Source organism: Mauremys reevesii, linkage group 8, assembly GCF_016161935.1.
Source record: "Mauremys reevesii isolate NIE-2019 linkage group 8, ASM1616193v1, whole genome shotgun sequence".
Classification (NCBI taxonomy): Eukaryota; Metazoa; Chordata; order Testudines; family Geoemydidae; genus Mauremys; species Mauremys reevesii.
Genome location: NC_052630.1, coordinates 3,991,886 through 4,008,361, shown reverse-complemented (window position 1 = coordinate 4,008,361; position 16,476 = coordinate 3,991,886). Strand labels below are relative to the sequence as shown.

At 42.5% G+C, this 16,476-nt stretch overlaps 1 protein-coding gene across 1 annotated transcript in view; it reads left to right on the top strand.

The window, feature by feature from the left end:
• The first annotated feature begins 298 nt into the window (after positions 1 to 298).
• SGCD (sarcoglycan delta) overlaps positions 299 to 16,476 on the top strand; it is a 511,873-nt gene continuing 495,695 nt past the window's right edge. Inside the window, exon 1 of the mRNA XM_039484136.1 lies at positions 299 to 377. The gene's annotated coding sequence lies outside the window, so the exon portion shown is untranslated. The remainder of the gene's footprint in view (positions 378 to 16,476) is intronic.

The following is a 16,476-nucleotide window of genomic DNA, read 5'->3' as shown; positions in this document are numbered from 1 at the left end:
GCTATAGTTTCATTAAAAAGCACAGCTCTCTATAGCATGGCAAGTGACTGTCATTTGAGTGTGACTTCCATGTTGAACTGAAACAAAAGGAGAAAGTTTATATTAAAATTTATTTCCTTGGCCAGTCATTTTCTTTGTTTCCCTTGCTGTTACTTCAGCTATTTGTGTTTGAACAGGAGTTTTCTTCCTCCTCGTTCAGTTTCTTCTGCAGTGAAGCCCTAGTGCTGTGTTTGTGATGCAAATATTGACATGGCAATGAATGATGTCAGAAGGTTAGTAAACCTCACTGAAGGAGGAGGAAGTGGAGAAGGAAGGCAGAAGTCCTGGTTAAACACAGATGTGGCAACAACAGCAAAATCATGGAACACAAATGACAGGTGAATGGATTGTGTTTTCCTCTGCAGAAAATAGCTTGCCTCTACACAGAATCCCCACACATTAGCAAGAGCTTTACTATTGAAGCCAACAATGTCTTTCCTCTGAATCTGTGTATAAATAATGAAGATTGAACAGAGGAATAGGACAATTTATAGTGGTTTGTTTATTTTAGTGACAAATCTATTTTTCTTTACCTATTTATCAGTATTTTGTCCTTTTCTTAAACCTTTCAGTACTCTCTACGGAGCATGGCTCTGTCACACTTTTCTGTTTTCCCCACATGACCTTGAGGTCCTATTGTTTCTGTAACATCATCCTACATTCTTTATGGTTCTTAGGATTCAAGGCTCAGTGTGCTGTGTTGTTAGAATTCCTTGTGTGATTTTTCTGAAACTTCATCTTACATACTGTACTTTACGTGTGAATTATACTGATCCTTGGAAAAATTCATAAAAATGAAAGGGGGAAAAATATGGTCCACAACTCTCTCTTCCCTGGGATACTAGTTTAATCTTCCGGAAGTCAATGGAGGTTGGTCTTATGTTTCAGCAGGGTTGAGAACAGGCTGTAGCTTGCCATCTGATCTGTGTGATCTCACCCAGCTGGAGCCCTTTTAACTTCAAGTTCTATTACAAAATTGCAGTCATAAACTGCATTGATTGATAATTGCCCCCAAAGGTGCCCATTTCACAGACACCCCCAAGGACAAATGTCTCTCCAGTCACACGCCTGAAATGGGACCAACACCTGACCACACACAACCTGACAGGGGATCCATTTGTGTTCACATCTTAAAAATCCGAAGCTCTAGGTGCCCTGCCTTCAATTACAAATAGTCCCTAACTGCTGCAGTTCTGACCAGTCATTCCCAAAGTGAGCCCCCCTCCATCTGTCCTACGGAGACTCACCACGAAGGAATGATTCACAGTTTTTTCAGGAATGTTCCCTAAAAACTCCCACCCTACTTATCCCCAAAAGAACTCCCACCACACAGCCATTTCATAGCATATCAGGGGTGGAAGGGACCTCAGCAGGTCATCTAGTCCACCCCCCTGCTCAAAGCAGGACTAAACCCCAGACAGATTTTTGCTCTAGATCCCTAAATGGCCCTCTCAAGGATTGAACTCACAACCCTGGGCTTAGCAGGCCAATGCTCAAACCACAGAGTGATTATCCCTCCTCCTTTTCAGCCCTCCCCAAACACCTGCTCAAAAGAGGCCTGCACAAGATACCAAGAAGCTTGTTGATTATTTAAATGACAAAACAAGCACAGTTCTTCAAAGCCACTCTTCTGCTTCCTCATGACGGCTCATCAGAACTGTGCTTGTTTCTCCTAAATTCATCAAGGTCCAGTTTAATTGTCATAGACCCCCAAAAAACCCCAAACTAAAACCAGCCAAAATCCCTCGAACTCAAATTGACAGCAAATGTTGGGTGTTTTGCTGCTCTTAGAAATGATTCATGCTTCTGCAATGGGGATAATAATGGTCTAACACCTTGATCATGTTACATTTTACATAATTTTGCATAATTGTTCACAGGGGCTACAATTAGTGAGACTGTGAAGTACAAAAGTACAGGAGGGAAAAAAAATCCCCCAAACTGATGCATTGAACTGATTTTTCTATAGTAATTACCATTGGAAAAATAGATATTATAACCTAGCGATACATCACTGAGTTTAGATTTATGGGCTTCCATTGCACTGCCGGTAATAAAACCAAATCAAACCCCTGCTTGAATCCACGTGACAGGTCAGTGGGGCATTATTCTGATGTGTGCCAGGTGGTCATCATAAAAGGGATGAATTTGATTGCAGTGTTGTGCACTCTGAAGTATGCGGACTGCACCTCTGTTGTAATGAAATTCAGGGCTATCCTTATGGGTGGGTGACCTGCCAGGGTCAAGAGCAGTTCTTAATTTGTAATGAAAGAGGTGCTCGGGCACAAGCAATTTTTTTACATTCATAACTGATGCTGCCAGGCCCGGAGGTGCCGGGCTATGAACCGCCAAACCCAGAGGTGCCGGGGCTCATCCCTGGCAAAAATTAAGCACTAGTCAAGAGACCAGGAGCAGGGCAGGCCTGGGGTGTGAGGCCACGGAAGGGAGCTGGGACAGTGGGGCAGAGGGAAGGCAGCAAAGCCTGAAGGCCAGGGTGAGGGGAGCCAGAGAAGGCAGCGGGGGCCAAGGGGATTGGTGGAGAGCCCAGGGAGACAGCGCTGACCGGGGCGATGGGGGGTAAGCAGTGGGGGCCTGGGGCAATGTGTGGAGGGCCTGGGGGGATGGGTGCGGAGCCCGGGGAGGCAGCGAGGACCAGGGAGGCAAATACAAGTTTGCCCAGGGTGCCATTTTCCCTAAGGCCAGCCCTGCTGACAGTGGAAAGGTGTGGTTGTCTGGATCACTGTGGTGATTGCAGCAGAGCTATTGGGATCGCTCGTAGATAGACACACACATGCAAATGCACTCACCTGAATGGGCCTCTGACCTGTTAGTGTTTCCGCTGTTTGCCATATTAGCACGATTTTGCTTCCAGGGTTGTGCTGAATGTGCTTTTCTTGCCACTCACAAGACAGGGATTCTTTTGTTGCTTAGCAGTAGCACAGCTCTAAGGTGTTGGTAGATGAAAGTGGTTCTAAAAGGCATGCCGTACTTTCCCTCTTTAGAGGTGGTATTTTATCTAGAAACTGTTCAGCTTCTATGCTTTTTGGGGTTCTACCACTGACGATTTATATCCCGCTTAGTAACGAATGGTTTTGGTTATGTCAAACCCTCCCAATAAGAACTCTAGCGAGACTGTCAATAACTTTTACACTCAGCAAAGAGGGACAGGACATGGCTCCCACTGTTTGCTCTGGCAGCCCAAAGCAAACATCAAGCTGGCCAGCTAGGGATTCCCTTCGCACAGGCCAGGGGTGGCCAACCTGTGGCTCTGGAGCCACATGCAGCTCTTCAGAAGTGAATATGCGGCTCCTTGTATAGGCGCCGACTCTGGGGCTGGAGCTACCGGCGCCAACTTTCCAATGTGCCGGGGGGTGCTCACTGCTCTGCCACAGGCCCTGCCCCCACTCCACCCCTTCCCACACCCTCCCCTGAGCCTGCTGTGCCCTTGCTCCTCCCACCCAAAAAGACTCCTGCATGCCACAAAACAGCTGATCAGGAGGTGCGGGGAGGGAGGGGTAGGAGCTGATTGGCGGGGCTGCCAGTGGGTGGGAGGTGCTGGGAGAGGGGGGCAGGGAGATGATTGGGGGGAGGGGGTAGCTGACGTATTACTGTGGCTCTTTGGCAATGTACATTGGTAAATTATGGCTTCTTCTCAGGCTCAGGTTGGCCACCCTGGCATAGGAGAATCCTCCATTAGAGCATCGCTGGCTCTACACCATCCTGCTTGCAGTCCTGGTGGAGCGAGAAGAAGGGGTGTGGCAGGAGTGCCATAGGACTCCAACAGTCCCTGGCTTCCAGATGGCCCCTTTGGGCTGTAGACAGATGGGCACAAATTAGAGCAGCCCTGATGCTGCTCTAAATTATATCAGGGGTCAGATTGGCCCCCAGCCAGCTCTAGAATGAGGGTTTACATAAAGTTAGCTTAAAACCACTTTTTGATCACCTCTTTCCCCCTCCCTCCCTCCCTCAGGTCCTGGTGCAGAGCAGATGTCAGGCACAGCTGAGGATGAGCACTCAGTGTCCCCTCCAGAGAAGCAGAAACCCTCCTCCCTCATATTAAAAATAAAAGAATAAAAGCAGGAGCGAGGGAAGCAAGAGATAAGAATGACCCCTGACCTCAGCACAGTTGAAATGTCATGCAAAATTCATCCTTGATTTAGCTTTCCCACAATACGTTTTACACATTCACACAGAATTCAGCAACCTGTTCACAACTCTCTCCTAAAGAGGGAGAGGTTATTGTTAATTGGGATGCACACGGATATGGTAGTGATTCTTCTTTCTTTATCTTCTTGCCCCCACAGGGCGTCTACCAGTTTCCATCATTTATTTCAGTCTTGTGCTGTTCTTTTTTTTTTTTTACTGTTTCTGCACAATATTCTTTTTTTCTTTCCGAGTGGTGTCCACATTATCACTTGACATGGAAGTTGTGTTGATGTCATCCTTAAAGTGTGCCGTAAATATGTCTCCCTTCTTTATTTGACCAGATATGATGCTTTAGATTGGTTTGCTCTACTTAGAATGTCAGATGTTGCAAGAAACTCTTTCCTCTGAAGATCTTCCACAGGCATTTACTTAGGAATGAGTCAATCTTCATAGGCATCTCTGTTGTAGATTTCCATGGCTCTGCTCCATAAAGGAGAGCAGATATGATGTGCTGTTAAAATATAGTTGCAATGAAGGTGTGTAGGAAAGCAGATAGACAGATAGCCTTGGATGAGATCACTGATGCAGCTCTGTTTATGGAAGGGTGCCAGCAGCCACTTATTTCTTCTCGAGGAGTGAGAGTCAGCCTGGTCATTTTGTGAAACTAGCCAAGAATTAAAGACAGTGAGAAAGAAAGTGTGCATGTGGCCAGGGGAAGAAAAAAGAACAGGGGAGCATAAAGGGAGAGGAGCGACGAATCAGAGGTATCTAGGAGAGAGGAGAGTGATGGAGTATGGAATCAGATGAGCTGAGCTGGATCCCCAAACCTATTAGCACATCAGCGCTGAAGACCACCCAACTTTTTCTCTTCCCTTCTCATGCAGAAACTTCTTTCTCAGAGCAGCAATAGCGATAATGGTTGTGATAGCAACTGAGGGTGAACGTCACTCCTCTGCGGAAGGACCAGCATGAGATATAGGCACCACTTAAGCCCTCAAAATTGTGCAGCACACTATTTTGTGGCGTAGGTGGCACTTGAATGTGGGGGTATAGACCTGGTGTGGGCCCTTTGCACTGAGTCAATTTCACCCCAAACAGGAAATGAAGTGCATTCATTAAAAATTGATTGATCTTAAAACACTGACTCTTTGGAGAGAACATCAGAAGCAGGGAGATAGAGGCATTCTTAGCTAGGAGATTTTAGAAGTCGGGCCTCCAGCAGACCTATGTGCATCACTTCCTTGGTAAGCAGTGTCATGCCTGGTCTTCTGAGCAACCTTCAGTGGGGAAAACCTTTGGTTCAGATCCTCCAACGTTTTAACATCCCGGGGAAACACCACCATCATCTCTGCACCAGTTCATGGCCGAAATCGTGAGACGAGAAAACCCTTGGGATGCGCTTCATGTGTCCAGAAGGAAAGATTTCACCGCGCTAGTTTGATGTTCTCCACTGGCCTCTGCAATAATGAGAGGAAACAAAGAAGAGTAACAGTTTCATAGTGTTTAAGTCCACAAGAGTTCATTATGATAGTTTAGTCTGCCGTCCTGAATAATGCAGACCAGGGAATTCCACCCACTAATTCCTGCACTGAGCCCAGTAACTTGTGGTTGAATTAGAGCAGGGGTTCTCAAACTAGGGGTTGGGACCCCTCAGGGGGTTGCGAGGTTATTACGTGGGGGGTTGCGAGCTGTGAGCCTCCACTCCCAACCCCGCTTTGCTTCCAGCATTTAAAATAGGTCTACATATATTTTTTTAAGTATTTATAAGGGGGGTCTCACGCAGAGGTCTGCTGTGTGAAAGGGGTCACCAATATAAAAGTTTGAGAACCACTGAATTAGAGCATCTCTTTTAGAAAGACATTATTCCTGACTTTAAAAAATCCTTTACTATTTTTAAAAACAAGAACTGCCCTACCCTGTACCTTCAGGAATTCTGAAAATCCACAAAGCAAAGGGGGTGGGAGCAATTCTCCAATAATCTATTTAATCTTGAAGGTAACCAATTTCCTTTTCTTGTTTTTCCCCTCTCTTGAAGTCAAATATTTATGTCCCCCTCAGCAGAGCAGTTTTCAGATACAGCTGTTCTGGCAGCTAGATTGGAAATAGTTGGGTTTTTTTGTTTTTGTTTTTGCTGAGATTACATTTGCCTTGATCTCTGCAAATTACCTGCAAGGGTTTAAATTGCCTTTATCTGAATTTTTTTAAAAATAGATGAACTTCTTCATCCCTGCTCAATGCTGCCCCTGCAGCAAGTTTCAGGGACCAGCCAATAAGGAAATAGGTTTGACTTGTAGACCTCTAGTAAGACATAAAAGCTTCTTCTCTATAGGTTCTGAAAGTTTTAAGGGCTCTACCATCCCTGCCTAACTTGGGCTGCTCTTTGCATGTCCTCTGTATTGTAAAGTTCCATAAGTTTTCCTTCTCAGAGTAGTGCTCAAGAGAGGGATTTTTTCCATCTGCATTTATTGTTGTTGCTTATGTCAGTGGAGGATAAATTAACCTTATTTATATAGGGCTAGATCCTTCTCTGTGGACAAGGAATATACAGCACAGTTTTGGGGGTGTGAAGTGTACAAAATTGGGGTGAAGCCACCTTTCTGCTCCCCACTCCTGGGCTGACTGTGCAACAGGGTGATCCCCTGGTGTAATATAGAGCAGCCCCAGGACTGCTGTAATTTATACTGCTGAGCAACCATAAGTTGCTGGGGCACAGTGAATCCTTGGCTACATACAGGAAAATGGGGTGGTACAGGAGGTGCTATGCCACTGAAGGACCCTTCCTCTATGCTGGCAATTTCTTCTCTTGATCAACTGTGCTGACAGAGCAATGAAAAGCAGCTCAAGTGCAGGAGAGAATCTGTAAAATGCTTTATTTGATTTAATGTATTTATCTGAATTGATAATCTGTTTATAGCAATGTTGTCTCCCGTCCTAGACTCTGGGCTCCTGTCCCAACGGTGAAAACATACCGAAGAATACAAAGGGACTGCCCATCAGTATCCCCACTCCAGCCCTAAGCATCGCAGATAGTCCAAGTTTTTTTATTATGTGTCTTCAGTATTCACTGGCAAAGTGCATACAAGATGGATTAGTATGAACTGCTTGATGCAGCTGTAAATTGCTCCTCTATTAGCTAAATTCATATCATGTAATAAAATGTGATGCCCTTTGGTTACACGTAAGTTCTACCTAAGCAGAAAGACCACAAATACACTTGTTTTAAGGTAATATTCTTTATCATCCTTCTCAGTTGTTTCAAAATTGCTATGCGTGGCACACTGTCATCAGTCATTCTGGAGTCACATACGGTAGTGCTGTATTCATTGTGCTGGCTCCAAGCTCCATAGCCAAGGACATCACCGTCACAATGAAGCATAATCACTGTGCTGTTGCCAATTTCTGGACATTGTAATTTAGCAAAAATTTCTTGCATTCAAAGTCCTCTAAAGTTGGAGTGTCTGGACTGAATTTCTCAGCATGCATTCGATCAGGTTCACGGCAAGTGGCCAGCTTTAGAATTACAGTAGCCACACATTCCTTTACTTGGTGCCATTATGCCTCTGAGTCATGTAGCACATGTGCTGCATGATACCAGATGTGACTCATATAAGACCCCTGAAATACCAAGGGATGGCAAGAGAGCTGTGGACAGAACAAAAGCCTTAACCTTGAATGAGCTTGATCATTCTGGTTTCTTCTAAGTCACACCTTTTTCGTTACTTTCAGGTCTATGATAAAAGGGCACTACTAAGAAATTCTATTGCATGGAAGTTTTAGGAAGAAGCCTCATATCATATGAATATGTGAGATACTTTCCTTGCCATAAAATCAATGAGAAATGAACCAGTGGATAGGGAATGGGGATCAGGAGACCTGGGATCTAGACCTGCCTCTGCTGATAGCTTGCTCTTTGACCTAGGGCAAGTCACGTCGCCATTCCTGGAGATAATGATACTTGTCTCCTCTGTAAAGTATTTGGAAAACCACTGATGAAAAATGTTAGATGATGATGTTGATGCTATTTTTTATTTTATTATGACTGTGACAGTTATATACAATGAAAATAGTTTAAAGTTAATTTTTAATCTTAAATACTCTTAGAGTAAGAGTAAGTGAGCTGTAGCCCACGAAAGCTTATGTTCAAATAAATTTGTTAGTCTCTAAGGTGCCACAAGTACTCCTGTTCTTTTTGCAGATACAGAGTAACAGGGCTGCTACTCTGATACTTGTATTTGGGGCTCAAATAACTCCATGCACTGGGTACAGATAAATTAAAAATATCAGTTTGTAAAACTGGGGGGGGGGGAATTAAAAGCGTCGCATTCTGCTGAGTGCAGAAAGGGTGCTCATTTGGGGTTCAGGCTACTTCTGAAGTTTATATTGGTTTTTCATCGTTTTTGTTTACCTGTGCTCTGACTTAATTCACCCCCAAACGTTTGTAAGAATTTGGCCATGCATTTAATGCACACAACAGTTTACTTCAGTGTCCTTTGAATACTTGAACATGAAGAGGAAATAAACATAAATGCAGACAGATTTATCACAGTCTAATTTAGTAAAAATGTCAACAAATAAGTGCACAGCCAGTTAGAAATAGAAACTGTTCCCTTTAACTAAAGGAGGAGGAAGAACCTACATAAAACTGTGATAAAGTAGCTCTCTCCCATCAGAAGAAGAGTGACACAGGATTCTGTCTACTCAGTATTGCCAATCTTGTATTCAAAAGCCGTGAGTCAGATTCTAAAACTCATGAGAAGATTGGATACGATATTTTTTTAGAGGTAGGTCTTTTTACTTGCCTTTTGATATTTGAGTCTTTAGGGAATCACATTTTCAAACTTTTCTCTGCAAACCATGAGGGTCAGCAGTAGATCTGGCCGGGAATTTTCAAAGAAATAATTTTTGGTGGAAAATGCAGTTTGTCAAAACTGAAACTCTTCACAGAGAACTGTGGTTACAATTAATTTCTCATTTCAAAAAATTTTGGAAAAAATTTCAGAATTGTTGAAATCTCCCATATGCACATTTTCTAAACAATACATTGTTTTTCTATTTTGAAAGACATTTTGTTTCCAAATTTAAGCCAATTATAGTTTTTTAAAAAAAAACAAAAAACTAAAAATGGTGAAAATTAATACACAAGATTTCAATTGACCTGAACTGAATTTTTCTAGGGATTTTTGGTTTGTGAAAATTTTCTAGATTTCAAAACTTTGTCCCAGGTTTGGACTGGAATCTTTTTTTTTTTTTTTAAATCTTGAAAATGTTCATGGGATGGGAAAACTATTTCCTAACCAGCTCTAGTCTAGATGTGGCCCTTACACAGTGGTTGCCGGGGGGATGTTAATGGAAAGTGGTATGCGAAATACCACAATACCCTGTACATAGAATAGGAATCACCAGCGGTATGGCAGATACCATTGCATGGGGACCTTAAATAAATGCTGCCATGTAATGATAACTGCTGGGTCTTTTTAATTCTGTGATATTTCATTGTAATGGGCCACTCCTCACGCAGTTAAACTCCTATTAAAATCAATGGGTATTTTGCCTAAGTGAAGAATACAGCATGACGTGGCGCACACATGTATATTTGTATGATTTCCCTTCTGTAGAATAGCCTGATTTTTCAGTCCTGCAATGATCCAGCACCGGTAGATTCCCATTGAATCCAAGGGGCTCTGCATGGATACATCACATTGCAGGACTGGGCTCCAGGACTGTAAACTCCCCTGAACAGTCATTTTAATATGTTTGTACAGCACCTACTGTAACAGGGCCCTGGTCTGCGACAGACTTCCAGGCGTTGCTGTCATTGGCCAAGTGAAGTGAGGCTCCACACTCAACTCAACGACATTTCTCTGGTCCATCTGCTAATGTTTATGGGGCAAAGAACTTCATCGGAGCTAGTCTCAACAGGACAAAGACAGACTGGGAAGTGAGCCATGGGGGAGGGACTCCATTCATTGGTTAAAGTCCTCTCTAGCATCTGGCCACCGACTGGCAGATGTGATGCATGCAGAAGGATCTAGAAAGGAAGCGGGGGAGACAACCAGCTCTCCCCATTGCTCCAGAGAGTGACTCGTTCTGTCTGACCCGGAAAGAATCTTGGGCTCTGGTTGGCACCCTGGTGACAAAACTGGAAGCTTCTTAAACAGGGTGGATTCATCTAAATCAGAACAATTTAAATCACAGATTTTAATCATGATTTAAATCAGCAATTTTAATTGTGCTTTGTATTTGTTATACTTAGTTATTTTCCTAAAGGTTGATTCTCATTTGTTGGTAACCAGTAAAACATGTTGATTTGCAACTAATTATAGCCTTTATACTCTATCTGGTGCTTTTGCTTTCTTTCCTAACTGGCAGAATATGTTATATCTATACACATTTATTTATTCAATTATAAAGCTTAACTTTTTACTTCTGATTTCTGTCAGGCTCTTGGATGGAAATTCAAATTCAATTAAAAATGCACAAAACATTTTAATAATCATCATTATTATATTAAAGAAAACCACCTTAAATGTGCTAAATACCCCCAAAAAAGTCAAAACATTTTGCATTTGAAACTGATTTGTGAAGCACCCTATTTTGTGGCATAGGTGGCACTTGAATGTGGGGGTATAGACCTGGTGTGGGCTCTTTGCACAGGGTGAATTTCACCCCAAACAGGAAATGAAGTGCATTCATTAAAAATTGATTGATCTTAAAACACTGACTCTTTGGAGAGAACATCATAAGCAGGGAGATAGAGGCATTCTTAGCTAGGAGATGTTAGAAGTCGGGCCTCCAGCAGACCTATGTGCATCACTTCCTTGGTAAGCAGTGTCATGCCTGGTCTTCAGAGCAACCTTCAGTGGGAAAAACCTTTGGTTCAGATCCTCCACCTCTTCTGGTCCAGTAAAGAAGAATCTTCCTCCTGTTTTTCTTATAGTTGAGCCGGGTAGAGCCAATACATGCTGTGCTCCACTGACCGACAACGTTTTAACATCCCGGGGAAACACCACCATCATCATTATTAATTATTATTATTATATTAAATAAAACCACCTTAAATGTGCTAAATACCCCCCAAAACAAAACGTTTTGCATTTAAAACTGATTTATTAAACAAATGAAGTATTACCTTTAGCTAGTGAACTAATTGTTTCTAATCATCGTCCTTCAAGATTTTAGAACTAAGAGCTCTCATCCACTCACATCTAGTTTTGATTCACAGATTAGAAGAAGAGGAAAGCAAAGTTTCCTGCTTCTCCAGCCCCCAATTGTTTTGTTAACTTAGAATGAATCAATATTTGAACTGAACTAGTTGAATAAATTGACATGAAGAAAATATTCTCTCTGCATCTGCCAAAGAGGCTACTGCTGTGAAAAGCTGGTTTAGCACTTCACCAGCCACTGGTTCCAGGTGCTTAGCCAGTGACTTCTACCAGTCACTGGAGGTTTGATTTTCTTTAAAACTTGGCAGCAAACATGTACCGTTTAATATTATTTTTGTATTTAATTTATTTGAATAGATTATAATAAATGTAGGCCTTAACATACGTTATCAGTTTCAAATTTAATTTTAAATAGGTTTGTTTGAAACTAAACAAACCTGCATTTATATATATATATATATATATATATATTTTTTTTTTTAAATTTAAATAATGGATTTTTTAAATCCTCCCTGCACTTAGAACACATTAACTTGGATAACCTTGGACCATCTGGTTCCTTTTTAAAGACATGTGACTTAATGGATTGAGTGCTGGAGTGGGAGTCAGGAGATGCAGTTTCTATTTCCAGCTCTGTCACTGACCTGCTGGGTGACTTTGGGCAAGTCACTTGCCTGCTCTGTGCCTCAGTTTCCCCATCTGTAAAATGGGGTGAATGATATTGATGCCTTTTGTAAAGTTTTTGTAGCTCTCCTGATGAAAAATGCTATATAAGAGCTAGGAATTATTATAATTATTTTACTGATTTGTTATATTTATTTTATTAAAGCAATAACAAATGAATATTATTTGTTATTTTTACCACCTGGGGGCCCCAATCAGGGCACTGTTCAAACGTGCTGTAAACAGACCTGAGAACTTACATACTTGGTTTACGAGCAGAAACAACACATAGATGAAACAAGACAACAGGATGAGATGAAGCAGCAGTAGAACAAGTTTTTGCACAATAGGCAGTAATCGCAGCTTGCCACCTATCTAGCCATTGACATTTTGGCAGTTCTCCAAGCACCAGAACATTGGTCTGTGAATAAACAGATGACTTCAGTTTTCAGTGCTGTCAGTTCAGCACCTTTTACAGACATTAATTTAATGTAGACACAACCTTTTATAAAATACACTCGTCCTATTTAAGCCTCTGGTACACTCAGATTGGAGGGATTATTGACAGGTTGCATGGTAAAAGAGGGGGAAGGTCTCTTTCCGCAGCAGTTTGCCATCTGGTGCAGTGTGCCTTTAGGCTTGCTGGAGCAAGTATAACTCCTGAGATTCGGCTTTTTGCTTAATCTAGAGGCACGATCACAACACTCATCTGTTAGATTGTAACATTCAAGACCAACAGTGTATTAAGACTGATGTCGAAATATTGAATTTGAAGGTTGTTTTGTTGATATAAGAAACACTGTGCTTTTCCCTCCCGGACAGTCAATTAGATAACAATTCTTCCTGCCCCAGGTGCTATTGGAATGTTTCATTAGTTGGAGAATGCACAGTTGGCTGTTCCGGCTGCAATTGGAAAGGTTAATGGAGACCATGGATGGGGATGGCTTTTGATGAAGACTTCTCTTTTTTAAGATACGTAAATTGCACTGGGGGGAAAAAAACCTCATGTGTGAGGGCTAATCCATTTTATTTCCGTCATAAACATGATAATACTCAATCCTGCAAAAAGATTTACAGTAAAGGAATCTTGCCTGAAAGCACAGCAGAGTCCCACTGAGATGATGAGGTGCTTTGCTGACTACATACTAGCAAGGAACTTATGGGTCATGTTTCATAAAGAAAACAGGCAAGTCCCCTTGCACCAGAAGGCTTGGCCAGTCAATATATGCTTAGTCCATTTGAACCTGCAATGCAGTAGAAGCTGTACAAAGAAGCTAATCAATTACCTGGTCCGTACTAGGAAAACTACTCACAGAAGTATTATTATTATTATTATTTGCATTTCCATAGCACCTACCAGGGCCATAGTCACGGACTGGGACCCCATTGTGCTAGATGTTGTACAAACACAGAATAAAAAGACTGTCCCTGCTCCTAAGTGAACGGGCTTCAGGCCAAAAGTCTTACGATGGGCAATGAAATTGCTTAGTTGCCTGGAAAGATTTCTGCATGAGGAGAGGCTGAAAAGACTGGGACTGTTTAATTCAGAGAGGAGATGAAAAAGGAGATGTTGCAGGGGTATATAAAATAAATGAGTGTTACAGAGAAGATAAATTTATCCTTTTTCAAAACAAAGGAACAATTGGCAGGGAGCAAATGTAAAGCTGATCACAGGAAGTACATTTTTACTGGACACACAATTAACTTGTGGAACTCACTGCTATGTGATATCACTGAGGTCAAGACCTTAGCAGGATTCAAAAAGGGTTAAACGTTTAAACCAATAATGAGAACGCTACGTAACAGGTACCTTAGACCTGAATTCTACAGAAGCATATGCATATGTATAACTTTACACAAAGAATAGTATCATTGCGTACTGTGAGTAGCCAGTAGGAGTCAGAGTTGGCACGAGTATATGTGTATGCAAGATTGGGACCTTAGACAGGATAAAAGAATGTTTTTACAAGTGATATGAACCTTCCTATTTCTGGCCATAAACCAGCCACTAACTGATGGGGCTTAGCCCGTAACTTCTCCTATGGACAGGTTATTTCATAATTGTCCACTATGGAATATCTTACACCTTCCTGTAAAGTCTCTGGTACATTCCTTAGCTGATCAGCTAATAGGCTCATTTGTCCTTTCTCTCCTGTCAGAGTGGGTGTCTCTCTTACGTATGTAAAACTCATCACTGCAGGGGGGCTGGAACAATTTGTACAGTGGGGGTGCTGAGAGCCATTGAACCAGACTGTAAACCCTGTATATGATGGAAACCACTTCAAGCCAGGGGGTGTAGGAGCACCCCCAGTATCCTAGTTCCAGCAGTTATGCATCACTGTTATTGAGAAATCAGGGCACAAAACAAGAGCCGCTATTTCTGGATGGCCCTGCAATACCTTTATTCTGTTGTTGTACAGAAAACACTATATTGGCATCCTAACGTACAGCAACGGAACTTGGAAGAAAACAAGCTATAGTGGCTCCATGGTCTAGCATAAACAGAAGGTGGGTGAAATATCATTGTTTCCCTCGTGGAAAGGGGCAAAATTAGGAAGATAAACTTATTTTTCCCAAGCTTCTAAGAGTGTTACAAACAACAAAGTAACCCAAACTCAAACTCCAAATCTATATCAAGGATGTGAGAGCGGCTCTTTGAGAATGTCGGGGGATGCAGAATGGCAAGGCACAATTAACTCCTGTATTATTAGTTATTAGTTTATTTTTTATGGAGGCTCTACAAACTACAACAAAGAATCAGGCCCCCAGTGTGCTAGGAGCTGCGCAGACAAGTAACAAAGACGAAGGTCCCTGCCTCGGATTGCTCAGAGTCTAGGTGTTAAGTAGGATGCGAAGTGGCAGATAGAGACGAGCCGGCTGGGGATGAGAGGTTGGGGCTAACTCTGGTTCATTCCCTGCTGGTGTCAGTTTCTGCACTCTGGCAGAATGTGACCATGTTCTTCAATGCACCCATCGCTCTTCAGTGAGGACGTTTCATGTACCTGGCCAGGATTTCGGTTTGCCCTGGTTTCCTCTTACATGAGCCAGTTGTGAAGCAGTTAACGAAGGGCCCTGTTTCCTGCTCTGTTTGAAAACAGAGATGTGCCTAAACTATCCCACCCAGATATCCTGGAGCCAGTGGGGTTGTCAGAAAATAAGTCCTGATGAAAACATCACCTCTAATTTTTCAATCTTTTTAACATGCTGGATCCCAACTCCAGCTCCACATCCCACTGCTCTTTGGGGTGTTTGAAGTCTGGATCTAAGAATTGTTGCTTGGCCTCATCTTTTTTTAAAGTTCTGTAAAAGCTCAGAAGTAGAAAGATTCCCATTATTCATGCAGTCAGTGATTCACAACATCTTATACTGATGCCTCTGATCACCCCTCCGTCCAGGGCGTACTCTTGGCTCTGGTTTATATTAGGAAAAGAGGCTGAAGGATTTTTTTTAATAGAGATGTGTTCAAGAAATGGTGAAACACGTTTCTTTAGGGTTCCATTCCCTTGTGCTATCCAAATGCTCTAAATGCCATTATCTCCCAGTGAAGTATGCTAAGACAGACATCACTGCATCAGCTACCAGCTTCCTCACAGCTGCGACCTGTCAGTGCTGTTCCTTGCTTATTACATGCACTCAGCTTGAGTTCTGCAAAATAGCCGTAAGGGCAACCACCCTCCCTGCTGCTAAAGATTGCGCCTCGCTCCACTGCCACTAGGCAAGACCGCTGGGCTGGCCCCAGAGCTGATGTCGAAAATGGAGACTGTTTCAAGTACATTTGTTTGTAGTTGTCATCCGTGTCTTTTCCTTGTTTGTAAACTTGGGACGTAAAAAAGATTTAAGCCTGTTGCTTTAGTTCTCCCTTTCCCAGCCCTGAGTTTTTGTTTTTAATGAGCACAGCAAAAATAAATAGGTCTGGGTAGTTTAATGGAGAGAGCCCTACATAGCCAAACTGCTTTGCGCGCTAGCCTAATTGATGATAGAATGGCTCTGGGAATAGCATTTTTTTTAATTAATTGCTGCTGCAGAGACTGTAAGCGGCACAGTTATGTAGGATCTAACTAAATTAGGTCTATTGTGGATTTTTGTTGTTGTTGTTAATCCTTCGTAACCGAGATGTAAATTAAAAAAAAAATGTAGCATCAAGTTATGTAAGCAGCAAAGTAACTTTAAATCTCAGGGATGGTTTGCACCCTCATAACACCTTCCTGCTCTGGAGTGGGGGATAGACCCCAGCAGAGATACCACCACTCCTTACTTCTTGATTTCTGCTGGGGAGGAGACAAGTCTAACATCTGCCAAAGCTCCTGAAACCTCTCTTCTGGTGAGCAGCTAGATCCTTAGCAGGATATAATCACTGTGGACAAAAATCTCCTCTCCAAGATGCACTGTCGAGCTGAAGTGACTATTTCTCAAGGATTGCCCATGCAGGAAGAGGGGACCTGCAAGTCTGTGACCTCTAGCGCTG